Source organism: Coregonus lavaretus (assembly GCF_964263955.1).
Source record: "Coregonus lavaretus genome assembly, chromosome: 12".
NCBI classification, from domain to species: Eukaryota; Metazoa; Chordata; class Actinopteri; order Salmoniformes; family Salmonidae; genus Coregonus; species Coregonus lavaretus.
Genome location: NC_139999.1, coordinates 46,907,968 through 46,913,967, shown reverse-complemented (window position 1 = coordinate 46,913,967; position 6,000 = coordinate 46,907,968). Strand labels below are relative to the sequence as shown.

Genomic DNA, 6,000 nt, shown 5'->3' with positions numbered 1-6,000 from the left:
CAAGCACCATATGCAGCGTTCAAAACAACTGGGAATTCGGAAAATACGTGGTCAAATCATGACGTCACTGATCTTCAGGTCGGAAAGTCGGAGCTCTAGAAAGAGGCCCGAGTTCCCGAGTTGGAATTCTCAGTTGGATGACCGTTCAAATCGATATTTCCCAGTCGGAGTTCCCAGTTGTTTTGAACGCTCGGAAGTCAGAATTCTCCGAGTTCCCAGTAGCTTTGAACGCAGCAATATTTATCTACGGCTGTGTCGTCATCAAGTGAAAATGTGACATCGAACAGGATCCATAGAAAGGCTGAAGAATCAAGATGGCGTCCCACGATGAGACAGGAAAGAGATTTCGATTCCAATAAACGTACTTCTTTCAAGAGAAAGTTTAAAGACTTTAAAAGTGTATTTGCGGGGAGGTGTAAATACGTTTCTGGAGAAGCAAGACGGAGCAGATACTGGTAAGAGGATTAATGGAAGATGTTATCTCAGTTTTATTTCAGGGGCGGTGGCAGGGGGAGTGAACGAGTCAGCAGCAGGCCACCGCTAGCTAGTGAAGTAGCTAGCTATCTAAGATGTGGACATTTAATATTCTGTATGTCTGATCCTATTCATAACATAGTTATGTACTTATTTAGCTATGTGCCAGTCTTTTGGCTAAGTAACGTTAAGGCCTGCGTCAGTTTGTGGGTTATTTCGTGTCATCCACCTAACCTCGTTAGCTAGCTAACTGGTCATGAAAATGTTAGCTAGCTAACTAATTTGTAGCTAACGTATTAGTTAGGCAGCCCGACTTGCTAACTGGCAAAATGCCGTCCTCCATGTTCAATTACTCGTCAATTAATTGTTTTCCAAACATACCCGCCAGGCCCCTCTTGCCTTGGTCACATTACGTTAAATCACTCACTCAAAACTAGCTTCCAGTAGCTAACCAGGCACAGGCGGAGCGCTATCTAGCAAGCTATTAGCTGTCAAAGTGGCTAGGGGGTTAGCACTTACTGTACTGTAGCCTACATCATATCTACGTTTTCTACTAACTAGCTAGCTAACTTTACACATCAGACAGGATGGGGTACATCTATAATTAATTACCTATCTGTCACCTCAAAAAAAAGTTTTAGCTACTCTTGCTAACCTCTGATGCAGGTGGATGAGTAATGTAAGTATGACTCGTTAAATGTTTCCCAGATGAGCTAACACAGTTAGCTATCAACATCAAATTGTCAGGTGTTTATGTTGTTAAGGGTTTGAGTAAACTACACTAAGTTATATTGCTAAGGTGGACATTGCATTGACTGTTTATAGATACAACATTATGGCTGATCGAGCTAGATCTCGCTCCATGGTACGCCAATGAGTCCTCCCATGACTTGCCTAAAAATTGTCGATGTGATCCCAAGTACAAACTGTACCTGGGGGCTGCCTTACGTAACAGTTTAATAAAAGGCGATGGGTCTGTGCCTGCTGAACAGTGGTGTGAGTTATGCAATTAGTCTTGCCACTCTAACTTACTAAACTTTGTGTGTTGATTTCTGCTTATGTGCAGGTTTTACTCCACCTATCCAATCCATTGCCTTGTCTAGTCAATATTGATGAACTACTCAGTAGCCAATAGACACCGACCCTTAAACCTCAAGATGTAGGCAACAGCTATTTTGCTGAGTAACACTCATTACTTTAATCTCTTAGGCCTGTTTTCTTTCAAAGAAGCCTCCTGCTGCCAAAAAGTTAATTTTAAGTCCACAATTTGTGGTCACGGGCACGGAAGCTCAAACTAGTAGTAAGGTATGTGGCAGACCGGGGTAAAGTAGGTTTTATATCAGACATTCAACAAACATTCGCCTTTAGCCTATGTAAACGTTGACAACAATTTCCATTACTCTCTGATTACTACAAAGGATCTTTCACAATCAAATGTTTATGTTAGGGACCGGCAGATTTCTTGTTTAGGTTTTTTGAATATCTTAGTGATGTGGTTAATTCCACTAATAATAAAAAATATGTAATAATAATATGCCATTTAGCAGACGCTTTTATCCAAAGCGACTTACAGTCATGTGTGCATACATTTTTACGTATGGGTGGTTCCGGGGATCGAACCCACTATCCTGGCGTTACAAGCGCCATGCTCTACCAATTGAGCTACAGAGGACCACAAGTACTGGAAACAATAGAACACTATGAAAAATCTGGGAAACCAGGCCTGCTATTCATAGCAGAATTTGAAAAGGCATTTGATAAAGTACGACTGGGGTTTATATATAAATGCCTGGAGCATTTCAATTTTGGAGAATCTCTTATAAAATGGGTTACAATCATGTATAGTAACCCTAGGTGTAAAATAGTAAATAATGGCTATTTCTCAGAAACAAAGGTGTCATTGTACACTGATGATTTATGTTTTCTTTTAAATCCACAACTTGAATCCCTCCACAGCCTCATAGAGAATCTAGATCTAGTACATTTTCTAACCTCTCTGGATTACAACCAAATTATGATAAATGTACTATATTACGTATTAGATCACTAAAAAATACAATTTTTACATTACCATGTAGTTTACCAATAAAATGGTCTGATGGTGATGTGGATATTCTCGAAATACATATCCCAAATGAAATAAATGATCTCACTCCCAAGAAAAATAATAGAAAGTTAGCAAAAATAGATAAGATCTTGCTACTATGGAAAGGTAAATACCTGTCAATTTGTGGAAAACTCACCCTGATTTAACTCTTTAGTATTATCCCAGTTTACCTATTTGCTTATGGTCTTGCCTACGCCTAGCGAACAGTTTTTTAAATTATATGAGAAAAAAAGATTCCATTTTATTTGGAACGGCAAGCCAGACAAAATTAAACGGGCCTATTTCTATAATGAATATGAATTCGGAGGACAGAAATTATTCAATATTAAGGCATATGACCTATCACTAAAAGCTTCAGTTCATACAAAATGTATACTTATGAATTTATTTGCAAATTATGGTGGAAAATAAGTATTTGGTCAATAACAAAAGTTTCTCAATACTTTTATATACCCTTTGTTGGCAATGACACAGGTCAAACGTTTTCTGTAAGTCTTCACAAGGTTTTCACACATTGTTGCTGGTATTTTGGCCCATTCCTCCATGCATATCTCCTCTAGAGCAGTGATGTTTTGGGGCTGTCGCTGGGCAACACGGACTTTCAACTCCCTCCAAAGATTTTCTATGGGGTTGAGATCTGGAGACTGGCTAGGCCACTCCAGGACCTTGAAATGCTTCTTACGAAGCCACTCCTTCGTTGCCCGGGCGGTGTGTTTGGGATCATTGTCATGCTGAAAGACCCAGCCACGTTTCATCTTCAATGCCCTTGCTGATGGAAGGAGGTTTTCACGCAAAATCTCACGATACATGGACCCATTCATTCTTTCCTTTACACGGATCAGTCGTCCTGGTCCCTTTGCAGAAAAACAGCCCCAAAGCATGATGTTTCCACCCCCATGCTTCACAGTAGGTATGGTGTTCTTTGGATGCAACTCAGCATTCTTTGTCCTCCAAACACGACGAGTTGAGTTTTTACCAAAAAGTTCTATTTTGGTTTCATCTGACCATATGACATTCTCCCAATCCTCTTCTGGATCATCCAAATGCACTCTAGCAAACTTCAGACGGGCCTGGACATGTACTGGCTGAAGCAGGGGGACACGTCTGGCACTGCAGGATTTGAGTCCCTGGCGGCGTAGTGTGTTACTGATGGTAGGCTTTGTTACTTTGGTCCCAGCTCTCTGCATTCACTAGGTCCCCCCGTGTGGTTCTGGGATTTTTGCTCACCGTTCTTGTGATCATTTTGACCCCACGGGGTGAGATCTTGCGTGGAGCCCCAGATCGAGGGAGATTATCAGTGGTCTTGTATGTCTTCCATTTCCTAATAATTGCTCCCACAGTTGATTTCTTCAAACCAAGCTGCTTACCTATTGCAGATTCAGTCTTCCCAGCCTGGTGCAGGTCTACAATTTTGTTTCTGGTGTCCTTTGACAGCTCTTTGGTCTTGGCCATAGTGGAGTTTGGAGTGTGACTGTTTGAGGTTGTGGACAGGTGTCTTTTATACTGATAACAAGTTCAAACAGGTGACATTAATACAGGTAACGAGTGGTGGACAGAGGAGCCTCTTAAAGAAGAAGTTACAGGTGTGTGAGAGCCAGAAATCTTGCTTGTTTGTAGGTGACCAAATACTTATTTTCCACCATAATTTGCAAATAAATTCATAAAAAATCCTACAATGTGATTTTCTGGATTTTTTTCTTAATTTGTCTGTCATAGTTGACGTGTACCTATGATGAAAATTACAGGCCTCTCTCATCTTTTTAAGTGGGAGAACTTGCACAATTGGTGGCTGACTAAATACTTTTTTTTCCCCACTGTACATATTAGGGCTGTCCCCAACAACAACAAAATAATAATCTTGGTCAACCAAAAGTTGTCTGTTCTTTCGACCAATGGGTTGGTTGACATTTAAAAAAAAAAAGTATTTTTCCACATGTTAAAAAAAAAATAATATATATATATATATATATATATATATATATATATATATATATATATATATATATATATATATATATATATATATATATATATGCATTGAGCTTGTCTGATGCTTTAAGCTTACTGTTTGATGAAATAAGACACGAGGGAGCCAGAGATTTAGATAACCAGAAGAAAAAAACTTTAACCTGACCCAGCCATTCGCCTCCCTCTCCTGCTGGCTTTCACAGATTGTGCCATTACACTCCTGAAGTTGGCTGTAATAAGCTACACGAGGAGTCGGCAACCTTTCTCATGTGGAATGCCAATTTATCTTACCATTTCTACCGGTCTGCCTGCCAGTTATGGTTTTCATATGCACATTTTCATGGAACAGTTTCATTTCATTTATAATAATGTCTTCATATCTCAAATTCATTGTCCTGTGGTTAATCAAAATTATATCCAAATTTTACATTTACATTTTTACATTTTAGTCATTTAGCAGACGCTCTTATCCAGAGCGACTTACAGTTAGTGAGTGCATACGTTTTCATACTGGCCCCCCGTGGGAAACGAACCCACACCCCTGGCATTGCAAGCGCCATGCTCTACCAACTGAGCTACAGGGGAATGATGTAAACCTAAAAAGCAACTTCTATTGCCATTGCCAACTATGTAAAAATAGCCAACAAATAAAAACTGCAGCCTGCAGGTAGAAAATATCTTATAAATCACATTGGCTACACGTGGCCTGTCTGCAACAAACTTGAAACATTGTATAAACTATTAACTTGGGTCCGGTAGGGAACTTGCAACATCGTATAAAATATTCTTGGCCCTCAGTTTCCCGTGCCAGTGAGAGCTCAGGACAGACAGCTGTAGGCTATTTGCACAAGGGATAAGAAGCAGTGCTTGACTTGGGCAGGAGCTCACTGGAGCTGGGTACCGACACCTTACATTTTCTAGCTCAAAAGTATTGTGGAGCTCCTGCACCTAAATATAAACAGTACCAGCACCCAAAATGAGTACCGGAACCTATTTCAGTCCAAGTCAAGCACTGATAAGAAGTAATCAGGTAGGCCTATTTTTATGACGTTTCCACTGGATCAGAGCATGACATTTTTCCCTTTCGCACTGAATGGTTATCGAAAGGGAGAGAGCTGGAAAGATTTTCAAATGCATTGAGGAACTATTGTAATTCTCAATGGATGTAAAAACAGACTTTGTTTGCTTGTTGTTTGAGGTGAAGAAAACATTACTTTGAGAAGCTCCACAGGTGTTGGTGCGTTAAGCCAATCAGAAATACTATCAGATCCCCAAATGGGCACATTTATAGGCCTACATTTGCGTGCAGGTCAGGTAGCCTATAGGCCTACTTCTAAGCGTAATCAGGTGTGCGTCCTTACTCAACATTGACAGGAGCGCTCCAAACAAAAGACGACTACTAAATTGAATTGACAAAACTTGTAAATAGAATGAAATAAACCAAAACTTGT

The 6,000-nt window shown here is 40.0% G+C and overlaps 1 protein-coding gene across 2 annotated transcripts in view; it reads left to right on the top strand.

Moving 5' to 3' along the window:
• Positions 1 to 275: 275 nt before the first annotated feature.
• Positions 276 to 6,000, top strand: part of LOC311138535 (ubiquitin-associated protein 1-like) — a 31,304-nt gene continuing 25,579 nt past the window's right edge. Inside the window, exon 1 of one of the 2 annotated variants that reach the window (XM_084173251.1) lies at positions 276 to 455. The gene's annotated coding sequence lies outside the window, so the exon portion shown is untranslated. The remainder of the gene's footprint in view (positions 456 to 6,000) is intronic. The other variant, XM_084173250.1, reaches the window with a different exon arrangement.